The sequence below is a fragment of the Canis lupus genome, chromosome 8 (genome assembly GCF_048164855.1).
Source record: "Canis lupus baileyi chromosome 8, mCanLup2.hap1, whole genome shotgun sequence".
In the NCBI taxonomy this organism is placed as follows: domain Eukaryota; kingdom Metazoa; phylum Chordata; class Mammalia; order Carnivora; family Canidae; genus Canis; species Canis lupus.
Genome location: NC_132845.1, coordinates 74,829,187 through 74,850,744, shown reverse-complemented (window position 1 = coordinate 74,850,744; position 21,558 = coordinate 74,829,187). Strand labels below are relative to the sequence as shown.

The window sequence follows — 21,558 nt, the reverse complement described above, 5'->3', positions numbered from 1 at the left end:
GACTAACATCTGTCCTGCAAAGAATCTGAATTGATACTTCTCCAAAGCAGATACAAAGACGGCCAATGAGTACATGAAAAGATGCTCAACATCACTAGTCATGAAAGAAATGCAAATCAAAATCACAGTGAGTTACCACTTCACACTCACTACAGGCACTCCAATAAAAAGCCGGGTAATAATCAGTGTTGGTGAGGTGATAGAGAAATTGGAACCCCGATGCTCTGCAGGTGTTTGGGCAAAATGGTATAACTGCTTCGGAAAACAGTCTGGAACTTTGTAAAAAGTTAAGCTTGGAGTTACCATAACAACCCAGCAATTCTAACTCTAGGTCTTTACAAAAAAACCCTGTACACTCAAAAACTTGTACATGATTGTTCATGTTAGCATTGTTCACAGGAGCCAAAAGGTGGAAACAACATAAATGTTCATTGACTGACAAAACGTGGTATATCCACCCAACACTACATTACTTATCTATTTTAAAAAGATGAGGGGGGCACCAGGCTGGTTCAGTCAGTGGAGTGTATGACTCTTGATCTCAGGGCTGTGGGTTTGAGCCCCATGTTGGGTGCAGAGATTACTTAAAAATTAAATCTTAAAAACAAAACAAGTTGAAGTACTGATACACACTACAAGGTGGATGGACGCTGACAACGTTACACCCAGGGAAAGAGAATGCAAAAAGTCACAGATTATATGATTCCATTTCTCTGAAATGTCCAGAACAGGCAAACTGCCGCAGAGAGAGAAAGTAGACTGGATGCTAGACTCGGGAGAGGGGTGTAGGGAGAGACAGCTAATGGGTATCAGGCTTCCCTGTGGAGTGATAGGAATGTTCTGGAATTAGTGGCGATGGTGGCACAGCCTTGTGAGGGTACTAAAAATCACTGAGTTACACACTGTAAAACGGTGAATTTTCTTACTAAAATAGTGTGAATCAGGGGCACCTGGCCGGCTCAGCCAATGGAGCTTGCAACTCTTGATCTCAGGGTTGTGAGTTCAAGCCCCACGTGGGGTAGAGAGATGACTGAAAAAATCTTAAAAAAAAAGAATGTGAAAATATCTCAATAAAGCTGTTATTAAGAAACAAAACAAACAAAAAACCCACTGCCTTAGAGCAGTGGTTCTCAAACTTAAGCATGCAGCTGCCACCTGGGGAACTTGTTCAAACATAAGCTGCGGGGTGCCACCTCCACAGCTCCTGACTCAGTGGGTCTGGGTTGGGGTTCAGGAATTTGCTTTACTAGCAAGCCCCCATGTCAAAGGCCCTGCTGATCTGGAAGCACAGTGTGAGAACTCCTGCCCAGAGCAGTGCTTCCTCCAACCCCGCTGTATGCGGTGAGCACTGTGCAATGAAGGATGTGCTGCCCCACAGGTGACAACTCTGAAGGCCAGTCTAGCTCCTGAGCAACCCGTGTGGTTAGTGGAGCCCGTCCCTGGGCCCGCCTTACAGCTTCGCTTTCTCCCTCTCCCTACCATTCATTCCTGCACATTTCTCTTCCCTCCGCCTCGCCCCTCCTGACCCTTCCCTTTTTTTTTGGTTTGAATTTTTAAGAAGTTATTTATTTATTTATTAGAGAAAGTGAGAGTGTGTGCATGAACAAGCAGGGGGAAGGGCAGAGGCAGAGGGAGAAGCAGGCTCCCCGCTGAGCAGGGAGCCCGATGCGGGGCTCAATCCCAGGACCCAGAGATCATGACATGACCTGAAGGCAGACACCCAACCGACCAAGCCACTCGGGCGCCCCGACCCCTTCCCCTCCTATTCATACAGGTGTTGACCCTACGGACACTACCGAATAAATATCCTGCTTGCTTGACTCTCACTCAGAGTCTGCATCGTGGTAGAAGTCATAATGTGTACAGATCATCTGGGAATCTTATTAAAGGCAGGTGCTGGTTTGAAACATCAGGGGGCAAATCTGGGCTTCCGCATCTCTAAAAGCTCCTGCGCAAAGCTGAGGCCTGGAAGCACTCTTCTGATTCCGTGGCAGGAAGACCCTAGGAGCCATCAGGCCAAATGTCAATGGAGAAAGATATCTCATTTTATAGGTCCAGAAAGGCAGCTATCACCCTGTCCTTGAGATCCAGGCCAAGGAACTGGGTCACAGGTGAGTGTGTTTCAACAAGGCCTTTCAGGTACTTCTGGTAGCTAATCCCCTTGGACAGTGCCCAAGACCAACTTGAGTGTTACTTTCTTCTACGTGCTATTGTTACAGGCTGGCTGCAGGGCGGTACCTGGGCAGTGAGTAATGTGCATGATGCAACCAGCAGACAAGTGGTGACTGGTACCCACCACGTAGCCTATTCAGGGAACTGAAGACTGAGTGGGAAGGACACTAGAAAAATGTAGCGGCAGGGGTCACGTTGGCCTTGCCTTCCACACTTTTTGCCTTCAAAATAAGAGCAGAGAGCCTACAGGCCAGTTTGTGTCTTGTTTCCAACCTGGAACATTTCATTAGAAGCTGGGAATCTGTTTTTGACCTGAACCTGTTCCTGACTTTCCAGGAGCTCCGTAACTTGTCTTTTGGTTTTTCTATCTGTTCAGGCTGACTTTGAAGAAGTGCATGGGTGACATACACCGAGAAGGTCACAAAAAGGAGAAAGGGAACTGGGAATTAGATCTTAAAGGTGTTATCAAGTGAGGCACCGTTGATGGCAACGCACCAAACACCCACTGGTTAGAAAGAGAATCCTGGGGTGAACAAAATCCAAGCAGCATTTCTCAGAGATGGCCATCCTTGTCCCTGTTTCTGACATCGTCTAGTTACAGCTAGCAGCAGGCAGGTGTGGGGAGGAACTGTGAATGTTGAGGAGAAACGAACAAAGTGACATTGTGATCTTCAATAATGGACCCTTAGGGAGAGTGCCGAAACTTGGCAATTTGAATTCCTTAAAGTGTACAAATTTCACATTTCCACCTGTGTTGTGTTTTCAAAAATCTGCCTATTGTACAATTTCATGAAAAATAAAAGGAGTCTGCTGTGCCTTGGGCGGAACACAAAAAGGGAGCAGTAAGTCAACAGTGTGAGCCTAGAAGTGGATCTGGAGGTGTAAGGGTTTTCAACAGTTTTATTAGATTTTCATGGCCGTGATGACAAAACAGGGCTGGGAGGAAATGGAAAAACAAACCTGAGTAGAGGTAAGTTCTTAAAATTCTAGGTACCTGGAAGGGCTGAGGCTGGGGGGCACACCAAGAGCCAACGTCTTCCATACCTGCTGTCTCTCCCTAACAACAGGGAATTGTAAGTTTCCAAAGTGCTCTGTAAACTTCAGAACCCGCCATGCAGCATTAAAGATGCACTGCTCTCCCCCTGCCACTGGCCGCCTCTTCTGTAGTGCAATGCAACTTGAATGGCACTCCCTGAGCCTACCCTCAATATGGGAGCTCTCTAGAGCAGGGAGTCCCTGCTCAGCCTGCTGAAATATATAGTCTGCACGTAAGCAAGAGAAAGAAGTCAAGGTACAAATAAATATTATTATTCGAGGCAGTGATTATTTACCGGTGTACGCAAAACCTAGTGATTTCCCAATCTTCTGGAGCTTCTTAGAGAAATAAACACACACATCCCAATGCAGGGTTAAAAGGATTCCCAGAAACCTACACCAAAAAATACAAGAAAATTATCCTCTGAGAAGGGATTTCTCTCCAGTTTCACTGCTTCCCACAAGGGGAACAATTTCACAAGAACATTATAGTAAAGGAAACAATACGCCACCAAAGAGGAAAATAGCATCTTTATAATTACAGATTAGTTCTCAAACAAATTCCACACCTACACACTCACCCTGCTTTGGACTGCTCCGGCGAAGCTCACCCAGCACCCTCAGCTGCCGACGTTTACAACAGCTTAACAGCTCAATCATGAGATTTCTGATGCAGAAACCCCAGACAGCAGAACCCTCCTCTCAAATGACCCACTCGTTTCATTCTTGGGGAATGCTGAACACAGTCACAGAGAGCAGGAATCCGGGCGAATCCCACTGCAGGGGAGTGCTGAGCTTTGATGTCTTTGGAACAACCCAATGTCAGTGTGCTAGTGTCCGAGTTTACCCAACAATTTCTAAGCTGTTGCTGTCTGTATCAGACCGGAGCGAGCAGCCCAAACAAAGTCCTGCTTGGTCCAAACTGGCATGTCCCTTTGTCAGGAATTCATCTACGGTCACATCACTCGAGCCAGGCACCCACATATGTTCCGACTCACTAATTATCCATCAAATGGGGTTCTTAACCCTCATGCTGGTTATTTAAATCCTACCCCATGGCTCCCCCAAGAAATAAAAAGTGCACTATAATTATATAAACTCTTAATTAAACTGAAGAATTCAGTGTTGCCATTACCTGTCAGTAATTCACTCAATCAGGACAGCCGACTTCCATTCACTACGGAACTCCTAATTGCTGCTCATTTTCCTGCTGAGACCTGCCGATCTACCAGGCGCCGCGGCGAGGAGCACCCGCGCCGCTGACCCCTCCCGTCGCGGGACGGCGGCCGCCAGGAGTCGGTCCTCCTCCCGGGCCCCCGCGGCCCCAGGCTGGGGCTTTCCACGGCCGCAGGCGCTCCCCGGGGCTGGGGACGGGCGGCGCGGTCCGCGGAGACTTACCCACGAAGCAAAGGCGGGTCCGGGCGCGAGAATATCCCGGAGCCAGCGCCCGGCTGGAGACGGCGGCGCCTCGCGTCTGGGAAGCGCCCGAGGTCACGGCGGGCAGGAGCGGCGCCGCGGGGCTCGGCGGGCAGGTGCCGGCGTCCGCGCCATCGCCCGCGGTGCTCGGGCAGCGGGGCCAGCGCCCCGGCCTCTCGCGGGCGTGGATGGGCGCGGGGCGGCGGGGGCGCGGGGCGGGGGCGCGGGGCGGCTCCGGAGCGGGGCGCGGGGCGCGGGGCGCGGGGCGGCGCTGGCGGGGGCGGCTCCGGAGCGGGCGGTCTCCGCGGAGCCCCGCGCGCCCCCGCCCGGCCCGGCCCGCCCGGCTCCACCCGCGAACTCGGCGCCGCTCGCGCTCGGGCCCGGCGCTCCTAATGAGCCCGGAAGAGTGACACCCGCGGAGGGGAAACTTGACAATTTATCCCCGGCCCGGGGGAGGTCACCCGCGGTGCACGCGCCGATTGGCTGCGCCGCGAGCCCGGGCGTGCCGGCTGGGGTCTCGCGGCCGGGCGGGGTGAGCGCCCACTCGGCAGCCTCGGCTCCCGGCTCCCGGCTCCCGGCTCCCGGCTCCCGGCTCCCGGCTCCCGGGGGGCGGGCGGGGGGGGCAGGCGGGGACGCGGCCTGGGTAGCCCGGGCGGCCCCGAGGCGCGCTGAGGCTTGGGGCTGCGCGACAGGTCGGTCGTCGGCGCCTGGGACCACTGACCCGCCCCACCCATCCAGACGGCTGGTCTGCCAGACACGCTCCTTGCTGTTTGGGGTTTTAGACGTCACAGTCTGTACTGGAGTCTTCCGCCTGACAACCGGCTCAAGCCATTTACAGCCAGAAGAGATTCTGAATGAAGCATTTTCTCTAACTTCATGGTACAGAGGAGGAACGGAAGATGCAGGGGCGCAGGGACTTGGGAAGGTGAGTGGGTGGAAGGCTGCCGGCCACAGGCCTCCTCCTAAACATGTCTCAAGAGCTCCGGGCTGCCCTTGTGGCCCGCCTTCCTTGCAGAGAGCCCCAACCTTGGAGACGTGCCCAGGAATGCAGCCCAGCACCAGATGCATGCCCTTTGGGTCACCCACAACCAGACGCTGGTGAAGTCAGGGAGCATTATCTCCATCGTACACATTAAGAAGGGAGGCTTGGCGTGGTTTAGAGACATCCTTGGGCCTGGGCTGGTAAGCGACCGAGTGGCCATGCAAACCCAGCCCTCTACTCGCTGAGTTTCAGCCACAACACCTCAATGGCCTTCATCGCAGAGGTGTGCTGGGGGGAGGGGGGGCACTTGCAAATATCACCAGGCCCCTAAAAGAGGCTGCTTCAATGCCAGCTTGCATGTCTGCCCACCAAGCAGCAGTTCTTACTGCCCACCCCATTTTTGGTGGTTCTGGACACATTTATCCCTCACTAAAGTTACTGCACTCACCCACTCCTAGCACCCTTTCTGCTGTCTCTAGTCTGGCCTTTGCAACTTCTCTCCACAGAAATGGAAGGAAAGTATCAAAGTGGGGTAGACAGAAGCAGAAGCTGCAGAGAGCTTCTCCTTTGCGCTCAGGACCAGGGAGCTGCCAAAATTGTTATCTGTGGTCTTTGAATGCACAAATTCCAGAAGGGCTTCTGACCTGGTTGCCTCGTGTCTGGAATTTGAATTTACAGAGCTCAGCACCTGAACCACTCTGTTATGTTTCTGAGCAGGGATCCAGGCCTGCTATCAAAGCACAGGTTCTCAAAGTGTGGTCCCTGGACCAGCATCATCTGGGAACTTGTTTCAAATTCAAGTCCTTGGACCCAACCTCAGACCTACCTGGGCAGAAACTCTAGGGCAGTGGGGCCCACAGCCTGCATTCTTACAGGCCTTTCAGACCATTCTGGTGCATGCACAAGTTTGAGAACCACTGGTTTCAGCCCCAGTCAGAGCTCTGCTAGGAGGGGGTATGAATAGATTTGGGCATGTCAGTTTTTCTTCTCACCACTCTTTAAGATCACTGGCCTGACCCCATCTTCAGTTCATTTCCAGGCTAGAGGTCACAGGAATAAGGGCTGGCTGCTGGGCCACTCATGTACTGTGCCTGCCCTGCTGGCCTATGTACTGAGGTCACAGGGGGAGCTTTAAAAGCAGCCAGATGTTACTGTGGAGAGACCCTGACACTGAGGGGAACAAGCCTCCTATCCCCACTGAGGGGACCTGTGGTCCAACTGTACCCAAGGACTCAGCTTTCCCATCCATTCAGTGGGAGAAGCAGTCCCTCACTTGCCATCCTAGGTTTGGTGGCGACTCAACAGCACTTTGTACCTTAGGGAGAAAAATAAAGTGTGGTTGATAATATACAGGGCTTGCTGAATCCCTGCTCCATGATCTCCACTAATTAAGGGATGCGCCACCTACGGCACTGGACTCGGGTCTCCAGCTAGCATCTGGCCTTGATTTGAATGGGAAGGCGGGATGCTCAGCTTTGAACATCATTCAAATGGGGGGCTTCTGGGTGGTGCCGCCTCCCCCCAGGTGGATGAGGATTGAGTAGGGAGTGCAGTGGATAATACTCCTGTCTCGGTCCCGGTCTTTATGGACTCACAGGTCCTTCACTTGTGAAATAGTACATTCTCATTTAATAAAATATCAAAAAAATATTACCAGCTTAGGTTATTCAGTGCTTAGTGCATGCCAGGAAGCATTATTCGTAGTGCCTTTTTTGTGTTAATGCCTCAGAACACCCCAACGAAGTAGGTGTTGTTACCCCTATTTTACAGGTGAGAAAGTGGAATTATAAACATGTCAAAAAGACCTGTCCAAGGTCACTGAACTGTTGAGTGGCAGACCTGGGTTCAAACCCAGGCAGCGTGGCTCCCAAACCCAAGTCCCTTAACTGCAGTGTTAACACTGCAGTGCTCGTAGCAGAAAGTTAAGAGAAAGAAAGAGGACTCTGTCCATCCCTCAATGGTTCATATCGAATAAACACACAAACACGTAGGCTATATTGCTGACAGATGTGGTTATTTTTTAGTATGTGTTGAACTTTCTAAATTTTATCAATGACCTAGTATTACATTTGAAACCTGCATCACTTTTTAAAAAAGATTAGAGAGAGAGCAAGAGAGAGCGAGCACGTGAGCAAGGGGAAAGGCAGAGGGAAAGGGAGAGAGTCCCAAGCAAACTACCCCTCTGAGCACAGAGCCCTGACTCAGGGCTCCATCTCACGACCGACCCTGAGATCATGATCTGAGCCGAAATCAAGAGTTGGATGCTCAACCACCTGAGCCACCAGGGGCCCTGAAACCAGCATCATTTTCAATCGCTCTTATTTTTACAGACTAGAATGTCTTTGGAGGGCTCAGCCATGAGGGGACCCTTGAAACTCCCAGGAGGCTGAGAGGTTTGTTTCTACACGTTCGGTAGGTGCATAGTTTTGAGAGCTGTGCCAACTGCAGTGCCCGCCACACCGAGGGATGTTGGATTACCTGCTCAGCAGTCAGGTCCAGGTGAGAGAGGGGCCAGCAAACAGTGTGCAGGCATGCATGGCCTACAGAGTGTGCAGCAGGCGGCGGGCAGGAGCAAGGGCACCAGGTGCTTTAAGGACATGTGGGTCATCCTGTCACCAGGGAGCAAGACATCCCGTCAGAGTGGGCTGGTATGGCTCTCAGAACTCCTCCCCCCAGCAAATGGGGGAGGGCATGTCTTATGAAGTGAAAGCTTCTAAATGGGCCACAGCAGATCGGGTCTGGCATACCACATCCGGTGAACCCTGGCCTAAGGTCACATCCAGGGGCACCCACTTTTCCTCGTTTGCTCTTATGGTTTCCCCAGTCAAGGGGTGTGGGCAGGGAGATATTAGCACTGTTTTCTTCTGAGCCTTACAGAAGCAGAGACGGGTACTCAAGTCATGATTGGAGGCCGGCCTGGGCAAGAGTGTGCATTTGCCATGCATGTTGCTAATCTACGTAATCCGGACAAGGAAACATTCACTACGGTTCCCTTTAACTCTGAAGCCAGTTAAATAAAAGCAATTAAGCAGGCACTTTACTTATTAAAAGTGTCACAAATATCTATACAATGAAACTAAACTCACAGAGCTCTCCCAGAAAAGCTGCAGCACATCAGGAAAACCACATGGTACAGAACTAGTTTGCTTTCTGGGAGGGTTTTATATTCACAGCTACAGTGTATGTGTGTTACAACTGGGAAATCTGTTACGTTTGGTTGACAACTCAGAAAGGGTTTCTACATTCCTGCCATAGCCCTGGGAGAGCTCCACACCCAAGGAGAGATTATTTTCATGTATTTAGTCATAAGGGCTCTAGTATATTTATGACTTAACAGAAACTTCTTTTCTGTCATACGAATATAAAACGATGATGACTGGCTCAAAGGTCTGCACTGACAAGCTCAGGGATAAGGAAGCTACCGTATTAGTCTGACGCTACCTTTCTCTTGAAACAAATCCTCACGGCTGCCACGCTTAGTATCGTGTGGCTTAAGAGTCCCTAAAATAAAGGAACAGTGTGCCCCCAAAGAACTGGCAACTGAGGTAACTGGGAGACAGTTAAGAACAAGTGATTCACACTCAGAAGGACCCTAGCTCTGAAGCTTACTCAGACGCCAGCCCTGTGGACTTGGCAAATCACATCGACCTGCCCACGCTCTGGTGTCCTGTGGGGCAGATGCGCCCCATGTCACTCCCCTGGCAGGCCTCTGTGAGGGTAAGTGCAGTACCCAAGGGAGGCATACAAAAGCCAAGGAGAACTGCCCTCCAGCTAGAGGGGCTTGTCAGTACTTCCCAGAGTCCAGGGTTCCCTGTGGCAGGGACTCTGCAGATACAGAAATGCACAGACAAGCCCCTGGCCACAGCTCGGTGAGGCTGCTGTTAACCTAAGCACAGCTGTTTGCCACCAAGTTCCAGGCACAGTGTGAACATGTAGGCCACAGAGGCCCAGTGGGTCATGCCTCTGCAGACTGCTCTCACTCGTTTTGAAGAGGGAAAGAAATGTTTCTAGGCTCTGTGGGAGGGAATGGTGGGGATGTTCTGGTGGCTAGCAGCCAAGTAGGGAGCTGGAGGGGAAGAGGAGGCTGCTTCCATGAGAGGCTTTGTCACACAGGCCTGAGAATCACTCCTGTCCCTCCCAGAATCCCCCTAGAACTTGAGGGGATGAGCTAAGGAATGGAAGCTGAACAGAAACTATTGTCTTAGCTCCATGACTTTGTAGGCCATTTTGTTCCCCATTGGGGTTTTGCAAACAAATGGGCTTGCTTTGGATTCCTCATCCTGCAAGTCCAGATGACAGTCTGGTTCCCAACATACTCAGTCCACACGCGGCCCCCACCTCTCCCACTGGGAGAGCTCAGGTCTCCTAGTCCCCACGTGGGGAAGGAGTGGAAGGAAATCCACCCTAGGCCCTTTCTCCGTGCGGCTGGAAGGAGCGGGCGCACCGCCCGGCTCAGCCTAGTAGTGCATGCTTAGGAGGCCATGCTCCTCACCACCACCGCCACCACCACTGGAGGCCAGTGCTGGGGACAGGACCCCCACCCGCTGTGGGAGCGCCCACCTTCCTACCGGTGCTGTCGCCATAGGAAATGCTCCAGAGGGATTCTGGAGGACACGGGGTAGCTGACAAATGTTTCAAAGTAGATGCTTCACTTTCAGGAAACATATGCTTTGTAACCCCCGCTACACAGACCAGTCTGGATCTGCTTAGATCTCAGAATGGAAGGCTTTCTAAAGGAAAACTCCAGAAATACCTGAATTCAGATGTAAAAAACTGTGCGAGAATCAAGAACAAAGCCAGGGAAAGCAGAGGGAGTGAGTAACCTTTCATTTCAAGCTGCTTTCCCCGCTAGAGATAGTCATGATCTGTGCAGCACTATTTGATGCAAATGCCTCTACGAAAAGAGCCAGTGGATAATAGATAAAAAGATTATCTGTGACATTACAAAAAAATGAAAGTTTAAAAATGGCTACAAGTCCCTTAAAAAAAAAAATCCTAAACTTTATTCAGTCTTGTTGAAAGGCAACAGCAGCACTGTGCTTTATTCAGCCCCTGGGGCCCCTGTCTCTTCCGCCATTGTTCTAATGCCTCCACCAGCTCATCAGTTTTCAAAAATCTTTCCTGCTGGTTTCTCTTTGCTGGAAACATAAGGTCCAAGAAGCTATCACAGCCCTGTTTCTTTTTCCTAACTTCACTCTGATGCTAGAAATTCAAGTGCCGCAGCTTCTGCCCCTCTCTCTTCCCTGCTCTGCTGTCCCCCTCTGTGCTAAACCACCGGCTGCACACTTGATTTAACAGATGAATTACAGATTCAAGGCATGGGTTTCCAGGGCAGGGAAGAGTCTGATTTTTGTCCAGGTCTCTCTTGATTGGCTCAGCATGGAAGTCTTTCATTTAATGGGCCAGGTCCTGCTGAGAACACCTCTGCTGGCACCACACCGATTTCTTTCTTTGCTGGAGAGAGGAGCAGAGATCGTAAAGAGAGCTTTTCCATCTTCCAGATTTCTGGTGTGCTCACTACATATCATTCTTTTCAAACAGAGCATCATGAGTATAACCCAAGACTCCGGGAAACATCGGATTCATTTGACCAGCCATCTTTGATCTCAAAGCTGGCGAGGCATGGAAGGACTGTTTGGAACACCTAGGCCATGAAAACATGCCTTTCTTTGTCTTCCACCCAAGGAGGAGGCAGCATGGTGTGGCAAGGCATTGCCAAGGTCTGCGGTTGGACTACCTAGTTCAAATCCCAGCTCCACCACCTGCTTGCCAGGCTGACTTTGAGCAAGTTCCAGTGCCTCAATTTCTGCACTTGCCAAACACAAAAGATTATTACACTGAAGTATGTGAAGTTGCCGGCATTTGACTGTTTTTGAATACAATGAGATTAGACCCAATCATCTAAAGCTGCTGATATGTGACTGTTTTTGACATATAAAAATGGCAATTTCACGCGGCTGATCCAAAAACCTGCTTCAACAGGTGACTTTGTAGTGAAAGCAAGAAACTGTATTAAGTGTTGTACCAAAGAGCTGGTGTGTGGTATGCCCTCAATATAGGTCAGTTGTTGCGGTCTCTGTAAAGAGGCTCATATCAACCACTGGCTCTATGCAGATCACTATCCCAGGTGCCCAAAGTATGGGGCTCCTAGGTAGCTCAGCCAGTCAAGCCTCCAACTCCTGATCTCAGGGTTATGAGTTCAAGCCCCAGGTAAGCAACCAAACATAAAAGGCCCAAACCAAAGAGCTGCTGGCTTGCCAAGGACCACTTGCCCGTGTGAAAGAGTACTAACAGCACAGTGGGTACGAGAAGATGTGTGCTCAGGCCAAACCCTACGTTCTCATGCCTCTATGTTCTCAGGTCTAATTTCCTCTTGAAAAAGCATTCCCATGTGGAATCCCTTCTCTTTCTGGGGGCCATCTTACTCACTCATAGCAGCTTTCATAAGCTAGTCAGTATGACTAGGACTTATGCCTACACCTACTTGACAGAAATTCTGGAAATATGCTTGAAAATACACATCAGCTGTAAAGATTAAAAGTAATGGGGAGAAGGGGGAGCAGGTCCTTTCTTTGCCCAGAAGTATAGTCTCTGGGGGCCAGACAATTCTGAGATTGGGACTAGAGGCGGTTATGGTGTTTGCCAAGGAAGGTTCAAGCCTAAAAATGCAGTCTCCTGGGCAGAAGGAAAGCTTCCTCAAGATTATTCCAGGAGGATTCCCTCAGATTTCAGTATGATTCTTTGGGCCAGCACAAAGTTCTCTAGTGGATGCCATGTCACCTGGCCCTCCCCCTTGAAGGCCTTCCCTAAGACTGCACATTTTTCTTTGTACCCTTGGGTATCAGCGTTCTCCCCGAGGTAAAATACAGAGCCTAATTCCTGCTCCTGGCAACCTCCTCTCTAAAAGCCAACAGCAATTCTTGAAATGCTGGACCTTAAATATAATCTCCCCCTTCACTATATACACATACCCTCTTACACTTTAATGCAATCATTTCCCCTCCACGTTGACCTAATCATAATTATCTTGAAAGCTATTTTAAGTTAAATATTTCTGCCTCCAAAAATAAAGGATAATATAAGAATATATGTAAGGAAGACAGCCTCCATCCAACTGAAATATGTATTTTGAATACCTTTTCACAGAGACACTGTCACTAATTTGATTATTTATTATGCATAGTATGGTATTTACACTTTTGCTATGTCTGTGCATAATTTTTTTTTTAAATTGTGGTCTTGTTCTGGACTTTTTTGGAACTTGATTTCATCAGTTTTGTTCAGTCTGTATCCTATAACTTTTCAGCAAGGTTCTGATTCATGGGGCCATTTAAGGCTTGTAAATTACCTTGAATGAACTGGCAAGCTGTGGGGTGATAGCTAGGATGACTATATCATGTCACATTCAAACTGAGGTGTTCTTAAGAGTGGAAGGGGGGCTGCTAACAACTATGCCACCCATAAAACTGGACTGACCCAGGCAAAGCAAGACATATGGTCATCTTAGTGGTGGCAGGTCAGTTCCTGCTTTACTATGTGTGATTAGCTTGACCAGTTGGAAGCCTTTGCCACAAGTTTCCAATGGGCCTCTCAGAATGAGTCAGTTAGTTTGTGCCTTTTATCTTTTTTTTTTCCAGCAGCAAGCCATTACTGGGACCCCCACTTTCCTCATTAATAAATGGAGATTCTGGAAGCGGAGGGGCCTCTTAACACCATTCTTGTTGCCCCTCTGGTGCCCGTCTGTGTTGTGGAGCACCAACAGTCCTGCGGGAAGCCACGGAGCCCTGCCAAGGAGCAGAGCATCATTCCTGTGTGTCAGTCCGCTGCTTCCACATCAGGGCAGGGACAGGTGGCTCTTTTCAGGCCCTCCCAAAGCTGACCGGTCAGGCTCTCCAAGTGCTTTTACACACAGCATCTTAATAATCTTGTTCCTATGGAAATGAGCTTTATTTCTCATCAGGTTTTCTCTCTGCTCTCAACTGGCTAGTGATGCACCCCTCAGATTTGAAATTATGCTGAATTTGATATTTGCTAAGTAAGTAAATAGAGCCAAAAAGTATCAGAGGAGTCAGTAATTTTAGCTTCCCTTTGAGGGGAAAAAAAAAAAAAATCAGACCCTGAGCTTCTTGAATACTTTGAGAAGCAGAGCGTGGAGGTGCGAGAAGAAGCTATCAGCACTTCGGGTGGGGCTGGGCCAAGGTCACGTCCAGTGCAGGGTGGGGTGGGGGCAGGTGCACGTGTCTGGAAGTGAGGGCAGCAGAGATGGGGGCATGCCAGCCTCCACCAGGGCTCCGAGGCACACGCCTTGCTCTTTGGCTCAGCCTGGCGGGATGGGCGACTTCAGAGGCCAGACCGGTGCTCACAAACCCAGATCGGTGAACCGGTCATCTGTAGAGGGGCTCTGGGCCGCCATACACATGGCTTTCTGGGGCCTACATCTGTGCGGCCTCCCGGCCTGGCTCTGGTGTGCTGCTCGCTCCGGCTCAGGGCTCCGCCTGCCCCCCAAGATGCCTCTCTCATTCTGGCTCTGTGTCTAGGCATTAAGATGCACAGCCATCTCATCAAGGCCTGTTCCCTCCCAAATTGCATTTGACCAGTTTCATTTCTGCCTGAAATTAAAACATGGGATTTATCAATCCCAAACTGTCACAGCATGAATGAAACCCTAGAAATAAATCCAGTCTAATGACAGAATGATCCCGAGACCTCAGTGGGAAACAAGATACTTTGTTTAATAATTATCAGCCTCTTTCAGAGCCTGTCTGCCAAAGCTGTGGTGTCAAAAGCAGCAGAGAGAAGAATTTTTCCCCCAGATTTCATCCTGAGAAAGACTGAAGCCATTTAAAACCAGGCTGGATGCTTTTGATTTACATTTCTGATATTAAAAGCAGAGCGGCTGTCTGCATTTATGCTACAAGGCATTGCTTCAGAGCAAAGAAACAGGGTGGTGGCAGGGATCCAGTTTACTAATGAACAAGCTTATCTGGAGGAAAACAGCTTTTCACACCGTAACAAACAATGAACACCTCTTAGATAACAAATTCAATGGCAAAAATATCGCATTGTACATGTCACAGTCCTATAATTTAATGGAGGCACTTGCAGCATTAGTGGTTTACATTAATTTTTAAAATTAATTTTGTTTGGCCCGCAGGGAAAATATTTTCTTTTTTGTGTCTGATATCCTGCAGCTCATTAACACTGCTTACTGCTGCTCTACAATACTATCCATAATCGTCCACTTGGTAGCCAGAGGCCATTTTTTAAAGACAGAAAGCTGGAAGAGGGGCAGAAAGCAGGCTGTTCTGCTCCCTTCTACAAAGAAAGACTCGCAGCTTGACAAAGCTGCCCAGCAGCCAAGGAAGCAGAGGCCTCTGGAGGCCTTTGAACTGGGCGGGTACAGGTGTCAGCGGTCTCGGGGATCTTACTGCCTCCATTCACCATTGCTTCCCCCAAAGCAGTGGCTCTGGGACTGATGATGCTCAGAACCATCTGGGCAGTTTGGGTAAAGACAGAGATCTCGACAGGCCCCACCTTCTATCCATGAATCATCTCCTGGGCCTGTCACCTCTCCCACGAAGGGGTTAACTACTGGCTACCGAGAAAACAGGCCCCCTCTCCATCTGCCTGGGGCATGGAGATCAGGGAATTCACTGCTAATCACTGCGGTTGTGATTTCTGATTTCAACTGGCAGCAAAGAGAATTGAACTGGCGTCCCCTGAGAGCAGCCAGCTCCACAAGGCAGACCTCGAGCTTGTTAAGCTGTGGTGCTGCCATGCGATTATCAATTTTAAATTAATCTCCCCAGTCTCTTTAAAGTGGTTGCTAAAAATATAATCTCTGGGATATCTTACGGTAAGACTTAACTAAAGGGAAAAATTTGGATAATAATTAAGTGCTTCCCTCCATCTAAGCTTCCTGTAAAACACTTCTGGAGACTTGGATAATCCACCGGCAGCAAGAAGGCCAGCCAGGGACAGTCTCAGGGTGTGAGTGAGCTGGCTTATAAGTTACACACTTTCCCTAAATAAAACTTAAATGGGCAGTATGCTTTTGGACAAAGGTTAAAGATACAGTACTACACTGTATTAAAACAAATCCTTCCCTATTTTTAACCCAAAGAGGTTTGGGAGGGGAAGCCAGAAAAAATTGTCTAGACATACTTTTGCTAAGCTCACGAGGGAGTTGTTACAAATTCACTTTACAGGGACATAATCAAGGTTATATATACAACACTTTTTTTTTTTTTTTTTTTAAGGCAGCACCATGGTGGGACAATTTGAACAGAGATAGGAGGAGTTCCTAGTCCTAAGGCAGGGGCTCTCTGTGGAAACCCCTCTGGCCCTGTAGAGGATCCAGTCAAAGCAGATGCGGTTTCTAAGAGCCACTAGAAACCATGAAGAAGAAGGAAACCAACAGCGATCCATTAACAAAACACACCATTCCGCGCACTGCAGCTTTCTGCCAGATGAAAAGGCGAGTCTACACCTGGAATCCTGGGAAGTGGCAAGTCTCAAGTGGCCCCTGGGGGAACACCAGTGGTAATTTTCCCTTCCCCTTTCGCTGACCTTCCTGTTTCTCTGGGCAGCATGGTGGGAAGACTGGGTCATTAAAAGCAAGAGCACACGAACAACTTGATGGGCTTTCTCCATGAGGTGGCACAGCTGGGGAATGCAGGCCCAGAAGACCTGGAGGAAGCCCTCTCAGGCTCCCTGGTGCTTTGGCCACTCAGCTTGATAAGAGGACTGGAGTGGGTGGGGGAAATGGGGTGACAAGGCAAGAAGAGGTGGGAGAAGGATGCAGGTCTCAAAAGGGCCGAGAACATAGACTTTTGAGCCATTTCCACATCACCATGCTGTGCCTTCTTTTAATGATGACCATAAAGAAAACCCCCAACTTTGTAAAATTTCATTGATTCAGTACCTTCCTTTCTTTAATAAAAACATAAAAAGCATAAAAAACATAATGCATTACCTCTACTAACAACTAGATGTGTGACTTTGGAAAAGCTACTTAATATCATGGACCTCTGTGGTCAAAGAAGTGGGTTGGTTAAAGAAGCTCCAGAATTCCGACTATATTATTCTGGGTAAAAGCAAATTCTGTCGCACACAGGCCAAAGCTCAATTTGGGCCCAGCCTTGACCAAAAGATGAAAAACAGAATGGAGAACTTTAAGATAGACACGTTTGAACCATATGAACAATGTAAAATATAAGGGCTTTTTTTTTTTTTTAAAGTCAACTATACCAGAGCAAATGATTGCCAGAACAAAGATGAAATAAAAGGGATTGTAAAGTATTTTTCACACAGGTGGAAGGTTCTTCAAACCTTTGCTGAATGAAAATATAGCTCTCTGGGACGCGGGGTCTGCCTCTGTTAAAGCTCTGGTTAGGTGGGGAGGAGGGGGTTGGGACAGTGAACATGTCTGCGGTGGATCACAAACAGGGTTTGAGACAATTCGTGCATATTTCATCTTTGCTGGCCCAGGGAGTCTTGACTTCAGCTGTTGTTACAGATCTACTTGGAAATCTGATGAAAGCCACGTACCTTCTTCTGAGGCGAATGTACAAGTACACAAATAAACAAAACTTTAAATACATGTTCACTGGTGCCCAGGGCTCCCTGGAGCTCATCCACAGATTCCGCAGTGGTGTATGAATCGCAGGTAAAACCTCCTGTGTTAGGTCCAGACACTAGAACATCTGTTTGCTCTCCCATTGCTTTGGAGGTTTTAGAGTTCCCATTTTCTCAAGAAGAAATTTATTTTTCAATTAAAAAATAACCCGACTCTCCCCATAACCCAAGCAATTCTACAGGGAGTCCAGTGTGTTTGGCCAGAGAGCAGAAGGTTGATAAAGAGAAGACCTGAAGGTGTGGCCCTAATGGCCAGGGTACCTCCAGAGGGAGGGTCTGGATCCTATGCCTTCACTTGGAACCCTTTTTTCCATTGGAGAGAATTCTTCCCAGCAAATAAGAAGGTGTCCCCCCACTCCATTGGAGACTGCCCTCTTTCTGACCTATTTTATCCACCTTTTTGACCTGCCTTCCTTCCCGAAGAACTAATAGGAAATGCGGCACTGGGCGAGGGGGAAGACGGGCAGGAAGCACCCTCCTGGAATGTCAATGATGCCGAGGCATGCACACCTACCCCATTCCCATTCAGCAGGCAGCCAAGCTCCTGCACAGGGCACATCTGCATAGTTTAAGGTCAATATGAAACCAGCCTGGCTTCCAGTGCCGAAACTCCACTGTTTTCAGGGGTTGCGAGAACAAAACTGTCAAGGATGTTCACTATAATTGGCACTGGGCTGCTGGCAGCTAAAAGATGAAATTTTCTTTGAGACTCAATGTATTATCGAGGAGTATGGCTCCACCAAGCCAGTGCTGGTGATTTTCAGAGGCACTGTATTGAAGATGCCCACATCACTAAAATGGTTGGATCTTTGGGGGTCTGCGTCCTGGCAAGGAAAGCATCTTAGAGGGTGTCCTGCCGACACCATAAACTTCACTGGCCTGCAGAGCAGCCGGGCCTCCTCTGTAATCTTCTGCTTCTTCCTTCCAGGCTGATTATGAATCATGCTTGAAGAGGGGACAAATGGTGGCTGAGGGCGGGTTCTCCCCCACTTCCCACTCCAGCCAATCTCCCACCTAAATGGGTCCAAAACCCTCTCCTCCACAAAGTGACAAACGGTGCACTAAATCAGTGGAACTGTGAATTCAATCACTTAAGCCTGAATGGAGAATGCCCTACAAGATGGATTCCATCACATTAAATACCTTGACTCATGTCGGGAGAACGCAGTCTACAGACCACAGAAGGCACAGCCTGAAAAATGATTTATTAATTGCACCTATTCTGTCCTATCTCTGGACACTTGGAACTCATGTCTCCGACACTTATGAAGATGTGATGGAATGTTCCATCAGTAGAGATGTGAACAAGACTGCTAACCTGATTTCTGAGGTGCCAAGGCAAAGAGGAAGAAACAAGACAGCACCAATTTTTTATTAGCAAATTGCTTAGGGAAGAGAATTCCATTGTTTCAAGGAAAAAAAATCCTTAGGAGCTGAACTGTTCATCTCAATTATGGTTGGATTATTATTAGGAAAGATTAATATTTGCTAATGTGACATTTATCAGCACTGTATATTGAGACAGGAAAGTTGCCAAATCTGAGTTTTCCAACATGTGCCTCCTTGATTGTTATTTTTTTTCCCGAAGAAAAGAGAATAGACCTTAGGAGTATTAAATTTGTTAGTTTGGTTTTGGCTAACAGCATCCTTGACCAAGTAAGCATCCAAGGGAAAATAATTTACTGGAAGGTATGTTTCAATGTCACAGATAGGCTTTATTTAAAAAAAAAAAAAAAAAGGAATGAAGAGAATATGGCTAACTGTGGACAAGAACAGCTTCATGAGGTCTGACTATGGAATGGCCTTATGTCTTAACTCTCTTAGAACTTGGAAAAATGAGTGAAGAGGGTGCTGTGCTTTATTTTTTAATTAACTCAACGGCCAGTCTACCAGTAGCTTAATGTTTCAGTGCTGTAGTTAACTCTCTGTGTAGTTGGAAGAATAAGAATTATTTTGGCAAGATGGGGTGAAACGTGTCCCAGACCAGAGTGAGGCTGTTTGATTCCTAGGGCCATCTTCATCTCAGCTAGCTTCATCTGTCAAAAGAGAGACAGTGGGGCCAGAAAATGTACAGTGTTCATACCTCTACTTCATGCCATATTCACAGCAGACATCACGAGTCAATCCAGCCTTTGGCTCCTTTTGGCCCAGAGCTCTCAACATGGGCCTCCAGCAGCCACCTGGAGACTAGCACTAGGGCAGCTGAAACCTATCAGGCAACACTAGCCTAGATGAGCTTGAAGGCTCTTTCTAGCTTTACATTTGTAGGGAATCTTCTGTAAATTATTTTCATACCCTGCTGGAGGTCTACGGGGGATAAAAGGTATATGGACAAAAGACCATTTTATGAGTTTACCAGAGAGGGGAAAAAATGGAAAACATAGCTTAGTGAATTGTTTTCATGGCTCCAATGATTGGAGAAACAGAAAAACAAGGACTGCCACGCTTGAGAGTCTCCAGAGCCCAAAAACTCCCTATGCCATGAGCTAAGTAACTAACTCTCACCACAGCTGAGGCTGTACATCAACTTGCATAGCACCCTTGTCTATAAGCCCAAAGTGCCAATGGCCTCAGACAAGTCAACACCAGTTTAGTTAGCTAGAGTGGTACTAGGTAATGTGGTATATCATTTAGCCTGCCTTGGATCAGGAAGGATTTAAGGTAGCTTTCAAGATAATGGAAAGAAAAATCTTTGAAAAATTACTGGTAGATGAGAAGGACGAAGAAACAAGGTACATAGGTATAGTCTTGATAAGAATGAGGTTTGTCTGCCAGCTACCTGTCACTTATAGCACGAGGGCAACAAAGCCAGCTCTAGGATTCCAACAGCTACTGGAAAGAGGGAAATCTCCTCAGTTGTAGTTCACGGGAGTCACCAGATACAGAGAGAGTGTTCAGAAGAAGTCCAACTATTCCCAACTCTACATCCAGAGGGCTATTTCTCCCCAGAGTCTACAGAAAGGAAACAATACGCAATGTGCAACACGGTATCTTGCCACATTTGTTTAGAAGCTGGCAATGAGTTTCATGTGGGCCGTTGCTATCCCAAAGCAGAATGCAGTGAAAGTGAACTCTGGTTCTCTTGTACTTTGGCTTACTCCAGAGGATGTGCAGTACTATTTCCCAAACTACACAGTCCAAGGGACCTATGAAATGTTAACAGGTATTTAAGGCCAAACCTGTTTGGTGAATGCAGCACACTATCACCATGCCCAATCCCACCCTTCCAGATAAGTTTGCTTAATTTGATTTAATCAATAATTCTAAAGATTTTATTTTTAAGTCATCTCTACACCTAACATGGGGCTTGAACTTACAATCCTGAGATCAAGAGTCACATGCTCTCCTGACTGAGCCAGCCATAATTCTAAACTCCATAACTCTAAACAAAACCCTCTATCCTAGGTACATCTATTAATGTCTTATGGGGAACTAATACCAGGAAACATTTCAGAAAAATGCCAATCTAGAGGAAAAGGATTGTATATTTTTACAGAATTTTTCTGAAACATGTCCCTCAGTGAAGTTTTGAGAGCTGCTGGATGGCAGTGAGTCTGAGAGGTGTTTCCTGGTGATTATCCAGGTGTCAAGTCTCAATTGCCAGTTGGAAGGGAATGCATGTGCCCCAACAGATAGCCATACTGGGTATATGGACAAACCAAGACTCTAAGAGCTGTTAAGTCCAACCTTCTAACTGTTAGAAGGTTCCATAACGTCTCTTCTACACTTCCTAAAGGGAAATGCTACTGTGGGTCAAGGACAAGGTGGCGTCTTCAAGGACAGACAAAAGGTCCCTGTGATAGAGGGAGGTTGTGTGTGAGTTGAGCCAGGACTGCACCTCCTCTGGATCTCCTGGATCCCTCTGTTTGGCCCATTTCTTTTTTTAATTTCAGGGGCCCAGAGGAGAGCAGCCACTAGGCTGGCCACTCAGTCCAGGCATCATAGTTTGGAGTAAGGGGAGCCACTGAAACTTATGGTCCAGTGGGGGATCAGACTTGAATTTGGGACCCAAGACTCAGCTGGTAATAAAATAACATACAGGGATCCCTGGGTGGCGCAGCGGTTTGGCGCCTGCCTTTGGCCCAGGGCGCGATCCTGGAGACCCAGGATCGAGTCCCACATCGGGCTCCTGGTGCATGGAGCCTGCTTCTCCCTCTGCCTATGTCTCTGCCTTTCTCTCTCTGTATGACTATCATAAGTAAGTAAAATAAAAAAAAAGAAAATTTAAAATAAAATAAAATAACATACATCTATCTATAGTCCCCTTTGGAAACCTAGGAGGCCAATTAGGGATTTGGATCCCCGGATGCAGTTTC

At 48.2% G+C, this 21,558-nt stretch overlaps 1 protein-coding gene and 1 long non-coding RNA gene across 14 annotated transcripts in view; one reads left to right on the top strand and one right to left on the bottom strand.

The window, feature by feature from the left end:
- The window catches only part of AUTS2 (activator of transcription and developmental regulator AUTS2), a 1,131,932-nt gene that overhangs the window by 173,141 nt on the left and 937,233 nt on the right, over window positions 1-21,558 (bottom strand). The window lies entirely within an intron of this gene.
- Window positions 5,260-16,567, top strand: LOC140639111 (uncharacterized). 2 transcript variants are annotated; one of them, XR_012035968.1, is made up of 5 exons: window positions 5,260-5,548; window positions 7,936-8,104; window positions 10,264-10,419; window positions 11,147-11,815; window positions 15,865-16,567. It is a non-coding gene; the product is annotated as an uncharacterized lncRNA (long non-coding RNA). The 2 variants fall into 2 exon arrangements; XR_012035969.1 differs by lacking the exon at window positions 10,264-10,419.